The sequence below is a fragment of the Eleutherodactylus coqui genome, chromosome 2 (assembly GCF_035609145.1).
Source record: "Eleutherodactylus coqui strain aEleCoq1 chromosome 2, aEleCoq1.hap1, whole genome shotgun sequence".
Lineage (NCBI taxonomy): Eukaryota > Metazoa > Chordata > Amphibia > Anura > Eleutherodactylidae > Eleutherodactylus > Eleutherodactylus coqui.
Window position 1 is genome coordinate 288,373,244 of NC_089838.1, and position 22,954 is coordinate 288,396,197.

A 22,954-nucleotide genomic window follows, 5' to 3' on the forward strand; every position below is an offset into this window, starting at 1 on the left:
TTGTTCGATACCCTCTTTTAATAACGATGAAAGTTCCAACTCGATTCTCTTAAGATTTTTTATATGCCTTAAGTTTCACGAACAATATGGAATTTAAATTGTTATCGCGTAAAATGAATAAGTTAAAAAGGGACCTGTTGGATACATTTACAGAAAAGATGTTCCCATGGGAAAAAGGAAAACTGAACCTAACACTGAAACAGAACAAAAAGAAACTGCACAGGGCATAGAGCAGATATCGCTAGAACCGACGGCTGCGACTAATGAACCTAAGAATTCCGGTATTCAACATAACCACAATAGTAGGATACAAAATAGGGATAGAAGACCCCGTAATGATAATACTCTATGGAGGCAAAATCGTACAGGCCCCAGTTACATTCCTGTACCAGAAGTATAGGCGGACCCAAGTGACTTTTCTGTAGCAAAGGTAACATTGCAGACTCCTGTAACATTTCTGTAGTAAAAGTATAGGCGGACCCCAGTAACATTCCTGTAGCAGAAGTATAGGCAGACCCCTGTAACATTCCTTTAGCAGAAGTACAGGCAGACCCCCGTAACATTCCTGTAGTAGAAGTATAAGCAGACCCCAGTAACATTTCTGTAGTAAAAATATAAGCAGACCCCTGTAACATTCCTGTAGCAGAAGTATAAGCAGACCCCAGTAACATTTCTGTAGTAAAAATATAGGCAGACCCCTGTAACATTCCTGTAGCAGAAGTATAGGCAGACCCCCGTAACATTCCTGTAGTAGAAGTATAAGCAGACCCCAGTAACATTTCTGTAGTAAAAATATAGGCAGACCCCAGTTACATTTCTGTAGTAGAAGTATAGGCAGACCCCTGTAACATTCCTGTAGCAAAGGTATAGGCAGATCCCTGTAACATTTCTGTAGCAAAAGTATAGGCAAACCCCACTAACATTTTTGTAGTAAAAGTATAGGGAGACCCCTGTAACATTCCAGTAGCAGAAGTATAGGCAGACCCCTGTAACATTTCTGTTGTAAACGTATAGGCGGACCCCGGTAACATTCCTGTAGCAGAAGTATAGGCAGACCTCCGTAACATTCCTATACCAAAGGTATAGGCAGACCCCAGTAACATTTCTGTAGCAAAAGTAAAGGCAGACCTCAGTAACATTTCTGTAGTAAAAGTATAGGGGGACTCCAGTAACATTCCTGTAGCAAAGGTATAGGGGGACCCCGGTAACATTGCTGTAGCAGAAGTATAGAGAGACCCCTGTAACATTCCTGTAGCAGAAGTATAGGCAGACCCCTGTAACATTCCTGTAGCAAAGGTATAGGCAGATCCCTGTAACATTTCTGTAGCAAAAGTATAGGCAGACCCCACTAACATTTCTGTAGTAAAAGTATAGGGAGACCCCTGTAACATTCCAGTAGCAGAAGTATAGGCAGACCCCTGTAACATTTCTGTTGTAAAAGTATAGGCGGACCCCGGTAACATTCCTGTAGCAGAAATATAGGCAGACCCCCGTAACATTCCTATACCAAAGGTATAGGCAGACCCCAGTAACATTTCTGTAGCAAAAGTAAAGGCAGGCCTCAGTAACATTTCTGTAGTAAAAGTATAGGCAGACCCCTGTAACATTCCTGTAGCAGAAGTATAGGCAGACCCCCGTAACATTCCTGTAGTAGAAGTATAAGCAGACCCCAGTAACATTTCTGTAGTAAAGGTATATGTAGACCCCTGTAACATTCCTGTAGCAAGAGTAGAGGCGAACCCCTGAAAAAATTAGTTAGATAACAGTATAGGCGAGGGCTAAAAAAATTGGTGTACTAAGAGTACAAGTGTACCCCTGAAAAATTTCTCAACCGAGAGGGCATTCGGTAGTAAAAGTATAGGGGGACCCCAGTAACATTCCTGTAGCAAAGGTATAGGGGACCCCGGTAACATTGCTGTAGTAGAAGTATAGAGAGACCTATGTAACATTTCTGTAGCAGAAGTATAAGCAGACCCCAGTAACATTTCTGTAGTAAAAATATAGGCAGACCCCTGTAACATTCCTGTAGCAGAAGTATAGAGAGACCCCTGTAACATTTCTGTAGTAAAAGTATAAGCAGACCACTGTAACATTCCTGTAGCAGAAGTATAAGCAGACCCCAGTAACATTTCTGTAGTAAAAATATAGGCAGACCCCTGTAACATTCCTGTAGCAGAAGTATAGGCAGACCCCTGTAACATTCCTGTAGCAGAAATATAGCAGACCCCTGTAACATTCCTGTAGCAAAGGTATATGTAGACCCCTGTAACATTCCTGTAGCAAGAGTAGAGGCGAACCCCTGAAAAAATTAGTTAGATAACAGTATAGGCGAGGGCTAAAAAAATTGGTGTACTAAGAGTACAAGTGTACCCCTGAAAAATTTCTCAACCGAGAGGGCAGGTGAAACCCATAAATATTTTTTAAAGATACAGCTCCCTGTTGCTTAATTTGTAACAGAGCCTGGAGGCAGCCCTGTGAAAAGAATTGGTTTCTGTTAAAGTATCAATACCTTTGAAACTTTGAAAAATTGTAAAAAAAATTATAAGCAGAGCCTTTTGGGCCGCAGAAAAATTGGCAGTTCAGCGTTGTGACATGCTGTTTTAGGAGGAGGAGTAATAATATCCGAGAGTGATTGACAAAGCTAATTCCCGCTTTTTTTCTGGTGATAGAGAATGCTTTTTTCTCCTGTTGCAGCGAAAAGAATCATTAGGCTCCGGTGCTTTCCGCCGGTAGAGAAGAGAAGTCTGAGGAAATCCAGCCTTTGTTCATCTTTATGAGTGTAAGCATGTCGGCACTGGCAGTTGACAGGTGGGTACGCTTATCTGTGAAGATTCCCCCAGCTGCACTAAACACCCTCTCTGACAAGACGCTAGCGGCAGGGCAAGCCAGCACCTCCAGAGCATACAGCGCAAGTTCGTGCCACGTGTCCAGCTTTGACACCCAATAGTTGTATGGAGCAGTGGCATCACGGAGGATGGTGGTACGATTGGCTACGTACTCCCTCACCATCTTTTTACAGTGCTCCGTCCGACTCAGCCTTGACTGGGGAGTGGTGACACAGTCTTGCTGGGGAGCCATAAAGCTGGCAAAGGCCTTGGAGAGTGATCCCCTGCCTGCGCTGAACATGCTGCCTAATCCCTGCGCCTCCCCTGCTACTTGGCCCTTGGAACTGCGCCTTCTGCCGCTAGCACTGTCAGCTGGGAAGTTTAGCATCACTTTGTCCACCAGGGCCCTGTGGTATTGCATCACTCTCGTACCCCTTTCCTCTTCTGGAATGAGAGTGGAAAGGTTCTCCTTGTAACGTGGGTCAAGAAGGGTGTACACCCAGTAATTCATGTTGGCCAGAATGCGTCTAACGCGAGGCTCACGGGAAAGGCAGCCTAACATGAAGTCAGCCATGTGTGCCAGGGTACCAGTACACAACACATCGGTGTCCTCACTAGGAAGATGACTTTCAGGATCATCATCCTCCTCCTCTACAGCCCATACATGCTGAATAGATGAGAGGCAAGCAGCATGGGTACCCTCTGCAGTATGCCCAGCTGTCTCTTCCCCCTCCTCCTCCTGCTCCTCCCCCTCCTCCTCCAAAACGCGCTGAGATATAGACATGAGGGTGGTCTGGCTATCAAGCGACATACTGTCATACCCCGTCTCCTATTCCAACCGCAAAGCGGCGGCCTTTTTGCTTTGCAGCAAACTTCTCAGCAGGCAAAGCAGCGTAATGGTAACGCTAATGATTGCAGCATCGCCGCTCACCATCTGGGTAAACTCCTCAAAGTTTCCGAAGACCTGGCAGATATCTTCCATCCATGCCCACTCCTCAGTAAAGAATTGTGGAGGCTGCCTACCACTCCGCCGCCCATGTTGCAGTTGGTATTCCACCATTGCTCTACGCTGCTCGTACAGCCTGGCCAACATGTGCAGGTAGAATTCCAGCATGTGGGCACGTCGCACAGCAGTTGGTGCTCTGGCAGCTGAAACCGACATTGCAGGATCCTCAGGGTGGCAGCGTCCATGGTGGAGTTGCGGAATTGTGCGCAGACGCAGCGAACCTTGCCAAGCAGGTCAGACAAGTGGGGGTAGTTTTTCAGAAACCGCTGAACCACCACATTGAAGACGTGGACCAGGCATGGCACGTGTGTGAGGCTGCCGAGCTGCAGATCCGCCACCAGGTTATGGCCGTTGTCACACACGACCATGCTCGGTTGGAGGCTCAGCGGCGAAAGCCAGAGGTTGGTCTGCTCTATCAGACCCTGCAACAGCTCAGGGGCCGTGTGCCTCTTGTCACCTAAGCCGATTACTTTCAGCACGGCTTGCTGACGCTTGCCCACCGCTGTGCTGCCGCGCGCTACCGACTGCTGGCAACGTGCTCACACTTCTTAATTGAAAGGTAGAGGTGACAGAGGAGGAGGGAGAGGGTTTGGAGGAGGTGGCATAAAACACCGCAGATATCATTCTTTACCACCAACACATCCAGAAACTGTATTTCAGCGTCTAAATGTTAGAGTGTGAACTGAAGTTCAGGATACACCAAATTCGGAAAACCATGGAACTCATTGAGTTCTGCCAGTGAACCATCCTAAAGGAGAAAAATATTGTCTATGTATAGCCACCAGCACCTACGACAGGGGCTGTAGGCTGACACATAGACAAATCTCACCTCAAAAGTATGCATAAAGATGTTAGCATATCTGGGTACCATGTTAGAGCCCATCACTGTGCCCTGCTGCTGCTGGAAGTAAACCCCCTCCTCCCCCAAAACAAAATAATTGTTTGTGAGGATGTACTTCAGCAGCGACAGGGCACAGCTGGCACAGTCAGAAGGCATATCAGAGTCATTCAGAAAACCTGTCACTGCCTCTAACAGCTAAGAATGATTAATAGCTGTATAAAGTGCCGTTACGTCAAATGAGGCCAAAACGCTTCTCTCCGTTACTGTCAGTAAAGCAATTTTCCATAGAAAATCCGTGATATATGAATCCACCCCTTCAGCAAACTTCCAGAGAAGTCTATTTAGGAACCATGTAATGTTGTAGAAAAGGGACTTGCGTCCTGAAACAATGGGGCGCCCTGGGGGGTTCTGTAGGTCTTTATGTACTTTAGGAACATATAGCGTTGGGGTCACTGAACATCGAGAAATCTCAGCACCCCCTCATCTATAATGCCCTCGGTCCATGCCTCATTGAGCATTATTCTCTATGGTTCCTGATGAGTCACTCCCGCGATGAAACGCGTAGAACCTGAACTAAACAACTGAATAATAGGCACTATTGCTGGCCATTCTATTTTTTTTTTTGCATATCAGAACTGCACATTGGCACATTGCGTAAAGGGACCATATTCCATTTCGTGCTACTAATGTGTCTTGTCTAGAGTGTGCACCCTCTGAGCGAACAATCATTCGCAGTTAACTCTATGAGGATTTGCGTCACCCCATCTGGAATTTATCACTCCAAACAGAAAGGCCTTTACCATCTATCTGGGGTGTTTCGATTTTGACTCTATTTTACTACTGATATTACCCTCTTTGAAGAGTTAAAGGGTATTCACCGGTTAATAGTGCTCTTAAACTGAGCTACAATATTATGCAGCACCTATTTTTTCTTTTTCGCTCCTCCTTTTTAAGGAATTAAGAATTTCCTTCACTTGATTAATGAAGGATTCTCTTTTGTTGTGATACCTCATTTATACATCAAACACATGACAGATTGTTTATGCACTTCTATAGAGGTCTTTTTTCAAGAGGGGTGTTTGTGGACTACTAATAGTTTCCTAGTATCTGATATAAGACACAACTGGTGCTGGAGATACTGTTGTAAGCCATCCTAGCATTATAGAGAGTGGTGGATGTATAACTACTTCTCTCATCATCCACTCTATACACGCAATTATTTGTTTGTCTACCCCATTTGGTCCAAATATATTTTAGATTTTAATTAATAAAAGTTATGCTTCAAAGGGGTCCCCTCCAGTGATAATTTTTTTGAACGATTATCATTATGTCTAAACACAGCAATAAAGCCCATTTACACGCAACAATTATCGCTGAAAAATTTGTTCAAACGGCCAACAGTGAGTGATAATCGTTACGTGTAAACAGAGGCAGTCATGCACTATTCGTCTACTTGTCATTAGCAGCATGTTTTTAGCAGGCATAAAAACTATCGTTCGGCTACTCAAGAGACATTCCATTTGAATGGAATTTGTCCAGTCTTTTTCAAGCACCTGCATGGTAATTTTGTTTGCTATGTATACACAATGAGTGAAATGTTTACTCATGCCAGGGGAAGACAATGGAATCTGCTGGCCAGATAATCCCTTGCATAAACACACTCCCACCTGAGCAAACAGCAGCTACTGAATTTACCTGAACTAATGAGTGAAATTGAGAGGATTAAAAGCCATTATCTGTACCTGTAATTTTATGCAAAACTGTTGCATTTTAGCAATAATTATTGCATGTAAAAGGGCATGAGTGTGCCTAGGGCAGTATGAACTGTAAATAAGGACCCTGTATGCAGCTGTCAGCTTCAGGCTCTATATACACACTGATAACAGCTGATTGCAAGGGGCCACAAGCTGCAGACCCCCTGGCGATCAATAGTCCCGTCTTGAGCAATCCCTTTAAATTTCCTGGTAAATGAATAATTTCCATAGAAATCTACAGCAGTCATTTATTATCAAGACTCAACTGGCACAATACAAACCACAATACAATAACATTGGGCAAAAAACCATAAGAAGTCTTGTAACTTGTTACATAGGATATGAGAAAAATAGTGAAACATCCTCATTTGTGTCCTGATATATAAAATTAGGCACAATCAGATTAAATCAAGATTACAAAAGATGTTATTACTGCATAATAAAGGAAATATATGACTGCACATGTCTGGGGAATTTCTGCTTCTCAGAAATAAGCCTTCTCTTCTGACATGTCAGTTTTAGTAAATACTTCGAATCCCCATGAAATAACAATTTTGGAGTATCTTTTTTTATTCTGTATTATAACATAACTGTTATTCTTCCTGGAAATGTATGAATAAATTGACAACTAGGTATTATCTTTTCCCTTGTCAATGGGGTGTGATTTAAACAATCATAATCTATTAAATAAATGCTTTCATTTTTGTTCATATTCACTTGTTTATCAGCATTTTTCAACATGCAAACTGTAAAATGCCAATAAAAGGCATTTGGGAGGGGGATGGGAAAGTAGAAAAATCTGTGTAGGTTACAGTGGATAGATAGAAAATTAACAGTAGTCACTAAACATGACCAACTCTACAGAGTAACAGAAATAAGTGCAACACGAATGGGCTTTGTATACAATAACATCTCTGTAAATAATGGAGAAAAAGGTAATAAAACTTGGGCAACCAACTCAATCATTGCTTATCCTCTATACTGCACTGTACTGCTCCAAATGAATCATTGTGAAATCAATCATCAGTACGCTTCTGGTTTATTATCATCATCATGATCCAGTTATATCTCACATGACGTATCATCAGAAGTACACACCCCCTGGAATCATAAGAACTCATGATTGGCTTCATTTGCAATGCCTGACACATGTTAACGCCTTAAGGTGTGTGTTACTACTAAACACATGATTTCTAGGAACCGAAACTAGAATACACTTATCAATATCCTTAGCCGGACCAAGGATTCCGAAGAAGGGGGTTCCAGGGCTCTCAGACAGCTTTTCTCTTGGAAAAGGTGTAGGGGAGTGTATAACATCTTGCTTGAACATACAAACATATAATATTGAGCACGTTAACCATTTAGCTGCTAACCATTTACTAAGAAGGTGGATATACTTATATACACACATATACGTGCAATATAAAACGCCTCATTTCAAGTAAGAAAAGATGATATCAGAACGTACACATAAATACGTGGAAGCACACCTATGCTGATTAATACTATATTAATATATTAACTTAAAATAGACAAATTCAATGATTCTTGAATTTACGTTTTTGTTATATAACTCTTACTGCAAGGCCTTTTGATACACAATGCTTCTGAGTTTTCCATCAGGAGCGTTAACAAAAAGATTTTTTTCCATTCCCAACTCTTAAAAACGCTATGTACTACTGACCGTGGGATAAGCAGGATTCCCACCACCTTCAAGCTTTGGCCCTGTGCTTTGTTGACAGGCATGCAAAATGCCAAACGAACCAGAAACTGAAGACGCTTGAAATCGAATGGTATATCTGACGAAATCATTGGCATTCTGGGAATAGTGACTTCTATAACATGAGGCGGCATGCTTTTAACACACAACCTTGTCCCATTACAAAGTCTTGGGACATCCAAATTCTTTAGAAGCATGAATGGAGACCCAACTTTCAGCACAGAGTTGTGTAATGGCATTCCAGATGGTTCCAAGGAAGTGAGAAATTCTGTGGGGTTTTGAACAGCTTTGTTACAGTCTACAACTGTATCTACCGACTTGTACACCCTTTCTTCTCCCAGTAGCTCATTTTGAATCTGCAGGCTGAGGGCGTTGATGGTTTTGATTTTGGGTGCTAGAATTGCACGTTCACATAACCGATGGTGATTCTTGAAATTACTCTCAATTCCAGGAAACACGCTGTTTTTAAACTCGCAGTTTTGTCTACCACATTGCAAAAATTGTCTGGAATCCTAATTAGCACTCAAGTGAGACTTTTCCATCCCCGATACTAAGAAGTTGATCAGCAAACTGAGCAGCAGATGCGTCAGCTTCTAAATAAACTCACATGTTTGTAGAAAGTCATAGTTCTACAAGTTTCCAGAGGCAATAAAAGATTTTTAGCATGCATTGAGCTCGTCCGCCATTGTACTCTTTGGAATCACATGGAGCTATTGACAAAACTCCCCTGTAAGTAGTAGTACAATTCCACCCATATGTCTGCAAATACCACAAAGATCTTGCAGAGTGCAGTTCATTGCTTCCAATGCTTGCTTATGTGACATAGTGCATTCATCCCATACAATTAACTCGCATTCTTGTAGAACCCTGGCTTATTCATTTGCTTTGCTGATATTGCACAACAGAACTTCGCAATGTGCAAGATTCAGAGGCAGTTTGAGGGTTGAGTGAGCAGTGTGACCACCTTGAAGCAATGTAGCAGCAATTCCTGATGATGCCACTGTAGGTTGATGACAAACGTCTTCTCTGTTCCACCTGGTGCAGCAAGGAAGATAATACCTCCGGCACCTCCTTCATTTCGGTCTAAGATCCTATTGTACATTGTTCTTTGCTCTGGCATCATTAAAGGTTCATTGGTAGACACATACTGCTTCAATTCGTTGACATTGTAGCTTGTCTCTCTAAGCAATTCTCTGCTAAGTCGATCTTTGTTAATTCTTTCCGGACTGGGAAGTCCTATATGGTTGAGATCCTTACCGTCCATCTGCAGGATTTGTCTTCAAGCATAATCAAGGCTTGATTAAACATTTCTGGGGTATAATTTAAGGTCATTCCTTGATGTTGAGCACACGCCTTCTTTGTGCCTTCCCCAAAGCTGCGCCGGATTGGAGGGTCCACACGCGATCAGGATTATAACAAAAAGATTCCTCAGTCTTCCAGGTGAATGCACAGCAGCAACTTCCGACATTGTACCATCCCATTGTGCATAGTCTTTCAACAATCCCCTTAACTGACATGCCTCAGGAAGCGTTGCACAAATTCAACCATTAACAGACTTGAGGTCTTCAAACGAAGTGGGGCCCTTTACTATCTGTAGTAATAGACGCAGGAAAAAGCATTCAAAGTTATTTGGATGCACGGTGTAAACACGTCCCTGTGCCTCGCTTTCTCTAACATATAAATGGCCTGCTACGGATTCCCATGAATGCGGTGTTTGAAAACTTTTTGTGGAAGCAGCCCAGGTAAAATACTTTGGTACATCACAATTAAGGATTGTTTTTTGCAGAGATGTCTTCCTGACAGAGTTGAAAAAACACAGTTAAAGTCGTCTTAGGTGGCTCAACAATTTTTTGGCAAACATTTTCCTCCATGAAATAGATGCATTCTCCAAGTGCATCGATAGATGCACCACTGTGGGATATCGCTCATGAATCGATAGATTCGCCAGCAAGCTTCATTGCTGCTAATATATCTCCGCAAAGATAGCGTTCAATCTTATCCACTGCTACCCCATCTTTTTCCAATCCAAATAGGGCTTGATCGCTCCCTTTGTTAACGTACTTGCAGATATTTTTTATGGATTTCACTGAATTGCAGTACTCCACATTAATATGAGCTTGGAAAACTCGAGACAGAAAGGGACAATATGGAACAACCAATTTATTATATCCACCATCCTCTGGAGCTCTTCTCCTGTAAAGCAGATATCCATCCTTCGCAGTTTGTGTGTTGTGTAGAACAGGGGTCCTCAACCGGGGCCATTGGGGGTTTGTTGCAGGTTAAGGGCTCATAACGTTAGTAGTGAATACCCGCAGGGGTCACGCCTCCCCTGACAATATTTACTAAGCAGTGCTACTAGCGGCACTGATCCCGGCACACACTGAGATGTCAGTGTGTAGCCCGGGATTCTCCTTTCCCCTCCCATGACATCTCCTACTTGGTTCCACAAGAGCAGGGGAGAAGGCATCTGGCAGCACACTGACATCAGTGTGCACCGGGAATCAGGGGCATACCTAAAGGCTCAGGGGCCCGGGTGCAAAAGTTCAGCTCGGGGCCCCCCCTTGGGCCTCCACCCCACACTTTCCCGTACCCATACCCATATCGTGCTGCATACATGATCTGTCCCTTGGCGTAATCTTTCCAAACATAACGCATTTCCTGCACATGAAAATTTGTTTGTAGCCCAGCAGGCCACTCTCACACACACACCTCTTTTTACCGCTATTAGCACAGCGCCCCTGAACTGGATCATATTTTCCTCCAGCAGGTTTCGGGGTATTCTGTAGCTTCCAAATCGTATAGTGTGCACACATCATCGACCAGATCAGACGTAAGGTATCAGTCTCATGTCCAAAATGGCTCTCTGGGCAGAAACGTCCAGACAGCCCCTTTTATTGAAAACATAATACCTGCCCTTTATGGGCGTTTAACAGATTACATCAGTAACATATATATATTCTTATTCGCTAGGTTATATAGAATCCTCCGCCTCCCTGCCCACCCTTCCTCAAGTCCAGTGTAGTTTGGACTTTGTCCTCTTTAGCATGCAGTCTAGCTGAAGGAATTTCTGTGTACGTGACAAGTCATTGTTTAAGTAGTGTCTGTGTGGGGGGTGGGAAAGGGCTAGGAAAACACTCAGTATTGAATACAGGTATACATGTAATACTATGACCTTTAACTCTTAGAGGTTGCTTGTGGAACATATATATATATATATGTACTAGGCTAACATTATACCACACACACATCTTTTCACCATGCCATTGTCCAGTAATTACTATTATGAAATTATGCAGTCATTAGCCTCTTAAAGAGTTAAAGTCACTACAGCTGCGTAATACATCTAGTTTAGTACAAATCAATAGACATTTTACACTGACTAATCATCATGTCTTTCACAATCCCCCCTTAAAATGTCTATCCTCTAACTCTCCATCTAATTTTCACAGTTCTCTGCGCATGAGCCTATAATCGGAGCGCGTTGAAGGTTCGATTTAGGGTCTTCAAGGGGGTGTAGGACTTGTCCACTCCTTCTGGGGATGCATCTAGCAAACTCATTGTGGGAGCGGCTTTTCCAGCATCCGTTTCACATTTCTCTCTGACACAGGGGATAACACAGCAGACTAGAACGAAAAAGATAATCAGTTCACATACAACAGCGACGCCCATCTGTGCCAGGATCCTTTACCACCCGCTCATCCATGGCGAGTACTGGTCCCAAAGGTTAGCTCTTTTTAGTTAGTGCGGTCAGCTTCTTTAATGGCAACTGCGTCTTTACCCGCGGGTCACGTGTCGTCTGGGATGTAGGTACAACATGTCTCCCCTATCATCTTACAGACACTCCCCTTTTTAGCTAAAATATCTAAGGCCATTCTATTTTGAAAAGTCATAGTCGAGGTAGGTCCTATTGGTCGACCAGTCCCTATAAGGCGTCTCTAGTATAATTTATAAACCACTGCTAATTATAATAAACATAATTAATCCAGTCAACGTTTTATTTACCATAATGATCAGGAAAATGGACTTGAATCTAGTTTTAACTTGGTCTCTAGTTTTAAAACTCGTCAGGTACCCCCCTTAGCTGTCCTATGACGTCAATGTACACGTGTAGATCAAAACTACCACCAGGGGTCTCTCTTCTCGCTCTAGTATAATGTTACAATACTAGTAGTGTGCACAGGTACGCACGGCGTGGGACTCCCTAATCTTCACCCACACCAATGTCCCTCCTGGAGATAGCCCCAAAGGTGGACACGTCCAGGCCGCCGACACTGACCCTACACTACCTAGTGACAAGACTGGAAGGAACCACCGTACCTATGCAGAAAACAAGGATAGACCAACATGACAGGATAACCACAAAACACAGACTGAGTTGGATCGAGATAAATTAACTATTGGGGGTAACCTCATTATCCTCAATGCTGTCTGACAGGATGTGGAGGAGCATAAGGGCTTTACTAAGGCACACTCCCCTGTCCAATTACCTTCCAGGCGGGTCCTCTACCTCATGTCTCCACAAAGCCAGTAAACGTCTCCTAAGGACTGAACTTGATTCTGTGTCCATTCCCCTCCTATCGTACCGTAGGAGGAGCAATACCCGTTGGTGAGTTCCCCAAAAATCTCCCTCCACCCTGCCTAATTGCCTGGCAGGTGTAGTTTCCAGGGTAGTCAGTAATACTCTCTCCGGTGCAAAACACTTAAGTAGTTATAGAGTATTCCTTCTTCCACTTCTCACGGACAGTGTAATTAGCGGAAATGTTCGTGAAGAGACTAAGAAACCACTTTTCAGCATCTACCGGGAGATTTAGGGGGACCATCCCCGAGTGTAGTCGGGCACTACCGCACACGCAACAGTTAGACTTGTTGCTCCTGTTAGCATTGTACCTCATCAACTCCAACCAGAGATTCTGGTCAGAGTAGCCAGTCGCTACTGTCAAGGTGTCCACAAAGGTAGGGTCGGCTATGATCATCATGTTCGTCAAGGTCTTTATCTCACGGCGGAGGGGTTAATTATGGGCACGGGACTAAGTGAAGGCTTCCATTCGGGTGCATCTACCATATCCCTTATTTTAAACTTCCCTAAGGGATCTGTCCTCCCGTACCGGTATGTCCCCAGACTGTAAGTCCCCCCGTCCCCCGGGCTTGGATCTCCCATGGTTAGTGTAAAAACTGCATTAAAACCAAGCAACATACTAAGTTCAGCCTTCCAATACCTGCTGTCCTTATTACTCTCAAGGAGGGTTATACGACTAATTAGGGATTTCCCGCTCTTATCTTTCTTATTTTAAGGCACTTCGCGGTTTATAGGACTAGTCTGTCCCTGCGTTCCATCCCACTAATCCCCAATAACGGCAGTCTTCTCCCCAGACATTATCAGTGGCGCAAACATATTGTATTCCCCGGGTATATAAGTCATATAACCAGCTGAGCTGGGCTAAAACTGGCCTGTGGTGAGATCTTGCGCCTAGACACGGGACCACAGTACAATAGTCGAAGGAATATGCGGCTACTTGAGCATTGGACGAGTTATACCAGAACGTAACCATACCCTCATATTCTTCCGACTAAGGATTCCTGTTGCCACCCTCCTCTCTCCCTAGCCCTAACCAGAGTAATGTCCTTGGCACAACTAAGACTGGTCTCTCGGATCTGAAGCTTTCTTACAGTATGAAGCATGGATCCATGTAAGTCTTTCGGCTAGTTTCACAGCTGTGGCAGTAGTCAGAAGCACCTGGTAGGGGCCATCAAATCGGGGCTCAAGAGGGTGCTTCCTGAGGAACTTCTTGACGCATACCCAATCCCCAGGCTGCAAGATATGTGTCCCAGTGTCTGCCTCTGAGTCTGGAAGAGAACACCTGTGCATAGGCTTTGATTAGTGCTTTAACAACGGAAATCACATACTTAGTCAACACATCAGATTGTAATTGTAACTACTGAGGATAGTAGCAACCTAGCCTTGGGGCTAGCCCAAACAATCTCGTAGGGAGATAATGCATGATCCCCCCTGGGTTCATATCTAACACGGACTAGGGCTATTGGATGACAGTCTTTCCAAAGTGGTGTCATTTTTTTTGTATCTTACTTTTTAGCGTGCCACTATGTCTCTCCGCCTTTCCACTACTCTAAAGGTGGTAGAGTATGTTAAAGGCCTGGGATACACCCAGAGCAGACATAACATGTTACATTCACCTGCGAAGTTTATACCTCTGTCTGACTCTGAATCACTTCTGGTACCCCATATTCACAGTTTACCTCGTTCATGAGCTTCTTTGCGGTTACCTACTTGTTTGCCTTGGTAACAGGGTCGGCCTCCAATCTGCAAAGACATCAACAACAACAAGCACGTATTCATACTTCCCAACAAGTGGGAGCTGAACGTAGTCAATTTGCAATTCCTGAAATGGGTAGAGTGGTCCCGGCAAGTGTGATGTGGCAAATTTACTTCTGCCCTGACTCACCTATGGCATAGATCATGCTAAACTGGACAAATGATGCAGCAGCTACAGAGAACCCAGAAGTCGCCCGTCCTCTTTCAAGCATCAACGTCATTGCTGCTTTACTAGGTGGGTCTTTCTGTCCATCAACTGGGCCATCATGGGATACAGGAACTGTGGTAGGCAAGTGCTGTTGACTGTTCACCATACGCTGTCCTGTTTCTGCTGCTCCCATATTAGTCCATTTATTATTTCCTTCCTTACTGGCTTGTAACTGTAAAAGTCTTTAGCATATCAAAGTCCAAATTTTTGTCAATGTCCAAAGTTTTTACCACTGACTCATGCTGTCAGTATCTTTCTTCTTTCTTCCATGGCTTGAGGGCCGCTGCCTTTGCTGTGCTGTCGGCGAGGGTGTCGTCTCTCTCTTCTTCAGTGTAGGAATCGGTGCGAACTCTTAACTTTGTCAGGTAGAAGTAGGGCCTCCATGAGACTCTGCACCGCTGCACCATTCTCAATTGGTTGTCCTGCTAAGGTAAAAACTGTCTGGCCTTCCATATTGGCCGTAATCATGAGCTATGCCAAATGCATACCAGGAGTCAGTGTAAAGGGTTGCCGTCTTACCTCTCGCCACTCTACTCGCCTCAGTGAGGGCCTTCAGTTCCGCTTCTTGTGCTGAGACATGCGGAGGCAGAGCTTCTGCTTCTAGGACATCTTGTTGTGTGACCACTGCATATCCGATGTGGAGTCATCAATCCTCACCCTGGTACCATCTGCAAAAAGCTCAACGTATGCATTGTCAACAGAGGTTCTGGTAACTGTTTGCATACCTGCAGTTTCTTACTGTATTAGTACTAAATAATCGTGTTGATGTTCTATTTCACATGGCTCGGAATCTTGTAGCACAAAATCATTTATTTCCTTTTTATCTTATTTCATTTATTTATTTATTTTTTTAAACCCAATAGCTGATCTACAACACCTAGATCATCTATGACCCAGATCACCTATGCCTCCCCCCTTTTGAACCAGAATACTCAATGGAAAAAGAGTAATCGTGTTCAAACTAGTACAATGTTGAAAAAGGAAACCAAGAGGCACAAAAACAAGCACTTTGTAGGTCAAGGTGACATTGTACGCAGCGAGGTCTGAGCGAAAATCTCCTTTAGATTTTTTTTTTCTTCAGGTCGCAGTTAGCATTTTTTAACACAAGGGGACGCAACACAAGTAAAATTTACGTCACCCAGTGTAATAGTATTTCAGGGAACGTCCAGCATTTAACTTTCACTCTCCTATGGGAATATAATTATAGCTTCAGTGTAGACTGACACTAGAATATACAAAAGACTTAAGGAAAAAAACTAAAGAATACGGATGAATTAACATCCTACTCTGGGCAATTCAGTCCCTCTTTCTCACATAAAAAGTAAAATTACTTCATCAAATTGCGTGAAAAAGTTTGCTGGGTGACTATAGGGAAATTATTCCATCTGTAGGAGCCTTCCGTAACATCATTTGTCTGAGCATCCATTGGAGAAGCGGGCAGTGGAAAACAGAGCCCCTGGGAACACACCATGAGAGAGCGTCCCCTTTCATGGATCCCTGGCCTCTGTCCCCCATGCATCAACTCCAATCTTCCATACACTATAAACCAGCTTAGTCATCTACTATGTCCCAAGCTGCATCTTCACAAAGGTTTGTTTCCCTGAACCTACCACACATCCAAAGTGGCCACATCTTGGAGTGTAACAAAGTCCGGTCAAACAAAACCTTACTTCAGACAATCATGAGGTTAGTACTGGATACAGTGGCATTGGGGAATGTAGGCCTCCCAAGTGCAGCAAAATGGACGTCAGAGGCAGAAAGGGGCGGGGCTACAAATCTCCCAGGTGAGGCAACATGGCTGCTGGAGGAGGAAGGGGCGGGACTTAGTGCTATCCCGGATTGGAATGGCCGGAAGTAACATCACACACCCTGAAAGTGAGCCCATGGGGGGGAAGTAATTTCAGGGTGGGGGCAGAGCTCACCACACTTGCTGCAGAAACCTTGCAAGTGCGGCCGCCATTATAGGGAGGGGCTGTAGTCAACACAAAGGCATTACATTGTTCATAATACAGGCAATACACATCTCCCACTATACTTTCTCATCTTAAATCGCTTTCCTACATTATACCTCCTCCTAGCAATCTAAAAACTCCTTTCTTTCTGCTTATCTGTCCATAACCCGACATTTCTTTCTGCAACTTTTCCTGATCCTTTTGTTTGTAAAACGTTTCTACATGTTTTGCATATTCCAAAACATCCTGCACTGATCCCGTATTCTATTCTGCCTGCTTATTCTATCCTATTTGATATTTCTGAACACAATAAGACTCCTTTACCAAATCCCACCTCTTCTTATATCCCTCGTAAATCACAATGCACATTAACACTACAAAACACAAGACAAAGGGAACAAACGGGTTAACTGGGAAATGCTTTCAGTGGCTTAACTTCAGCCCACTCTCTTATCAGTAACCCTCCCCCAATAATAAACACTGCACATTCTTTAAACTAAACGTCTGAAACACACAAAGACTGATGATTATTTTCAATGACCAAGACCTCAACAATATCCGGAGACTTCAGCCGTCACACCACAGCTATAATTCCCACGTATATACCTTTCCACATATGAGAACATAACACGCTCAACCATACAGGTGCATACGCATATCATAAATTTTCCTAACCTCACACTAGTTACCTAGGAGTAAGTGTCTCTCTCTGGCATGCTCCCTCAGACTTAAACAGCCAAGTCCGCCCTTCTGCCAGATTAACCCTCACAGAATTTATCTCTTGGTCTTGTATACACAATCTTCAACCGTCTCAGACATATTATACCCAGCATACAGAATACCCCTTAGACAGGTTAAAACTGTGGGTTTTTTTCTGAGCAGAAAGGACTATATTACCTGCCTTTCATTGATTAATCACTCTGGATTAGACATAGGCAGATTGACAGTTAGAAATCAGCTCACATCGGTAGATTTACATAAAGCAATCTTACCGTGTTCTGTAGATTTTCGGGCCCCTGAGTTCTACGTGTTATCTGCTGATCTCTGTATTTTTCCAGAATGAAAGAAATCAAAAATCTGTACTCGACCCACCACAGGGACACCAAATTGAACTGGATCATATTTTCCTCCAGCAGGTTTCGGGGTATTCTGTAGCTTCCAAATCGTATAGTGTGCACACATCATCGACCAGATCAGACGTAAGGTATCAGTCTCATGTCCAAAATGGCTCTCTGGGCAGAAACGTCCAGACAGCCCCTTTTATTGAAAACATAATACCTGCCCTTCATGGGCGTTTAACAGATTACATCAGTAACATATATATATTCTTATTCACTTGATTATATAGAATCCTCCGCCTCCCTGCCCACCCTTCCTCAAGTCCAGTGTAGTTTGGACTTTGTCCTCTTTAGCATGCAGTCTAGCTGAAGGAATTTCTGTGTACGTGACAAGTCATTGTTTAAGTAGTGTCTGTGTGGGGGGTGGGAAAGGGCTAGGAAAACACTCAGTATTGAATACAGGTATACATGTAATACTATGACCTTTAACTCTTAGAGGCTGCTTGTGGAACATATATATATATGTACTAGACTAACATTATACCACACACACATCTTTTCACCATGCCATTGTCCAGTAATTACTATTATGAAATTATGCAGTCATTAGCCTCTTAAAGAGTTAAAGTCACTACAGCTGCGTAATACATCTAGTTTAGTACAAATCAATAGACATTTTACACTGACTAATCATCATGTCTATCACACCCCGAGTGCCCTACTAACTGCGGTACAACACTCCCATAGATTTTAATGAGGTTACTCAAATTTGCGCTCGAACGCGGTGTCCCTATCGCTGTGATTTTCGAGAGCTGTCTGTTCTATTTTTGCATTTTCGTGGTTTTTAACACACCTCCTCACCCATCACAATGATGGGGTGCATTAAAAGCGCTGTCAACTGGCAATGCCCTAAAATCAAGAAATTCTGGGAAGAGATCCAAAAGCTAACCAAAGACATGGGGGGACAGAATTTACACTTAACACCGCAAACCTTTATACTCCACCAATTACCAGACAACGCGAGAAGGACCAAAATGACCCATAACATTCTACTAATAAGTAAAAGATGTATTCTAAACAACTGGTTGATAGCCAGGCCACCAGAAATAAAAGACGTCATACAACAGCTAAAATACCTATTGAAAATGGAAAGGCTAGAGATAGAAAGGTGTGTAGAATCCCATGCAAAGAACTTTTTCAAAAAATGGAGAGAATTCATAGAAAAGTTTCTGGATTCTAACGAAATCAAAGAATGCATGTACCAATTTACCAATACGACGTGGTACCATGAGCAAAACCATATGAACAAGTTGGGAATTCTCAAAATCGCATGACAGAATGCGGTAGGAAAATGATGCGCCCTGCGGGTCAACTCAACAATATAGTAATTAACTGCATTTATTATGTTTTCACAGTAAAGTATTAAGAGTTGGGGAATTGGGGAGTTGGGGGGGGGGGAGAGGGAATAAATAAAAGGGGAAAAAATGAGGCATCAAATCGTTGTGAACAGAGCGTAACAAACAGAAATTGTCAAGATGAGAAACAAGATGTATGTAAAACTGCTAACTGTCAACTTATGTTTCTACTATGTACAAAAAATTGCCAATAAAAAAGAGTTATAAAAAATTAAAAAAAAGCGCTGTCAAACGCTGTAACCTGTGTTCAAAAACACTGCTCGAAATTCCGATAAAAATGCCATGATTTCAACCTGCGTTTTCTGAACACGTGTGAGAGCGGCCTTGGGGGGGGGGGGGGGGTCATGTTTTTGTTGTACCTTAGAACCACAATTAAGACACATAAAAAACCTGCAGCCAATATTTAAAGACCGCGTACGGTATTAGGGTGACTGCCCACTACAGTTCTTTTTCACGGCGAAATTCGCAGTGTTTTTTTTCTGCAGGGGTCTATGGGACTTGTAATGCTAAAATCATGATCGCACAAAAACGCGATTTCGCGGTAAATTGCGATTTTGCGCAATCGCTATTTTAACATTACAAGTCCCATAGACCCCTGCAGAAAAAAAAACGCTGCGAATTTCGCCGTGAAAAAAAACTGTAGTGAGCAGTCACCCTAAAGGAGCTGCAGACACTAGTAATGACCCCATGCCGTTTTTATGCGTATTTTAAATTTTGTGTAAAGGGTGCAAATAAATACAGTAAATCCAGGGAGATGTATAACTTATACCGAAGAGATAGATAGATAGATAGATAGATAGATAGATAGATAGATAGATAGATAGATAGATAGATATGAGATAGATAGATATGAGAAATAGATGGATGGATGGATAGACAGATAGATAGATAGATATGAGAGATAGATAGATAGATATGAGAAATAGATGGATAGATATGAGAAATAGATGGATAGATAGATAGATAGATAGATAGATAGATAGATAGATATGAGAAATAGATGGATAGATAGATAGATAGATAGATAGATAGATAGATAGATATGAGATAAATAGATAGATAGATATGAGATAGATAGATAGATAGATAGATAGAAGATAGATAGATAGATAGATAGATAGATAGATATGAGAAATAGATGGATAGATAGATATGAGAAATAGATGGATAGATAGATATGAGAAATAGATGGATAGATAGATAGATAGATAGATATGAGATAGATAGATAGATAGATATCAGATAGATAGATAGATATCAGATAGATAGATAGATAGATAGATAGATAGATAGATAGATAGATAGATAGGAGATAGATAGATAGATAGATAGATAGATAGATAGATAGATAGAGATATGAGATAGATAGATATGAGATAAATAGATAGATAGATAGACAGATAGGAGATAGATAGATATGAGATAGAGGATAGATAGATACATAGATAGCTAGGAGATAGATCGATAGGAGATAGAGGATAGATAGATAGATAGATAGATAGATAGATAGATAGATAGATAGATAGATATGAGAAATAGATGGATAGATAGATAGATATGAGAAATAGATGGATAGATAGATATGAGAAATAGATGGATAGATAGATAGATAGATAGATAGATAGATAGATATGAGATAGATAGATAGATAGATAGATATCAGATAGATAGATAGATATCAGATAGATAGATAGATATATAGGAGATAGATAGATAGATAGATAGATAGATAGATAGATAGATAGATAGATAGATAGATAGATAGATAGATAGAGATATGAGATAGATAGATATGAGATAAATAGATAGATAGATAGATAGATAGATAGACAGATAGGAGATAGATAGATAGATATGAGATAGAGGATAGATAGATACATAGATAGCTAGGAGATAGATCGATAGGAGATAGAGGATAGATAGATAGATAGATAGATAGATAGATAGATAGATAGATAGATAGATAGATAGATATGAGAAATAGATGGATAGATAGATAGATATGAGAAATAGATGGATAGATAGATATGAGAAATAGATGGATAGATAGATAGATATGAGATAGATAGATAGATATCAGATAGATAGATAGATATCAGATAGATAGATAGATATCAGATGATAGATAGATGGATAGATAGATAGGAGATAGATAGATAGATAGATAGATAGATAGATAGATAGATAGAGATATGAGATGAATAGATATGAGATAAATAGATAGATAGATAGTTAGGAGATAGATAGATAGATAGATATGAGATAGAGGATAGATATGAGATAGAGGATAGATAGATACATAGATAGCTAGGAGATAAATAGATAGATAGATAGATAGATATGAGATAGATAGATAGAAGATAGATAGATAGAGATAGATAGATAGATAGATATGAGAAATAGATGGATAGATAGATATGAGAAATAGATGGATAGATAGATATGAGAAATAGATGGATAGATAGATAGATAGATAGATAGATAGATAGATATGAGATAGATAGATAGATAGATAGATAGATAGATAGATAGATATCAGATAGATAGATAGATAGATATCAGATAGATAGATAGATAGATAGATAGGAGATATATAGATAGATAGATAGAGATATGAGATAGATAGATATGAGATAAATAGATAGATAGATAGATAGATAGATAGATAGATAGATATGAGAAATAGATGGATAGATAGATATGAGAAATAGATGGATAGATAGATATGAGAAATAGATGGATAGATAGATAGATATGAGATAGATAGATAGATAGATAGATATCAGATAGATAGATAGATATCAGATAGATAGATATCAGATGATAGATAGATAGATAGATAGATAGATAGATAGATAGATAGATAGATAGATAGATAGGAGATAGATAGATAGATAGATAGATAGATAGATAGATAGATAGATAGATAGAGATATGAGATGAATAGATATGAGATAAATAGATAGATAGATAGTTAGGAGATAGATAGATAGATATGAGATAGAGGATAGATATGAGATAGAGGATAGATAGATACATAGATAGCTAGGAGATAGATCGATAGGAGATAGAGGATAGATAGATAGATAGATAGATAGATAGATAGATAGGAGATAAATAGATAGATAGATATGAGATAGATAGATAGGAGATAGATAGATGGTTAGATAGGTAGATAGATAGATAGATAGTAGATAGATAGATATGAGATAGATAGATAGATAGTAGATAGATAGATAGATATGAGATAGATAGATAGATATGAGATAGATAGATAGATGGATAGAAAGGTAGATAGGAAATAGATAGATAGGAAATAGATAGATAGGAGGTAGATAGATAGGAGATAGATAAAAAGATAGATAGATAGATAGATAGATAGATATGAGATAGATAGATAGATAGATAGATAGATAGATAGATAGATAGATAGATAGATAGATAGGTAGATAGGAGATAGATAGATAGGAGGTAGATAGATAGGAGATAGATAGGAGATAGATAGATAGATAGATAGATAGATAGATAGGAGATAGATAGATAGATAGATAGATAGATAGATAGATAGATAGATAGGAAATAGATAGATAGGAGGTAGATAGATAGGAGATAGATAAAAAGATAGATAGATAGATAGATAGATAGATAGATAGATAGATAGATAGATAGATATGAGATAGATAGATAGATATGACATAGATAAATAGATAGATAGATGGATAGATAGGTAGATAGGAGATAGATAGATAGGAGGTAGATAGATAGGAGATAGATAGATAGATAGATAGATAGATAGGTAGATAAATAGGAGATAGATAGGAGATAGATAGATAGATAGATAGAT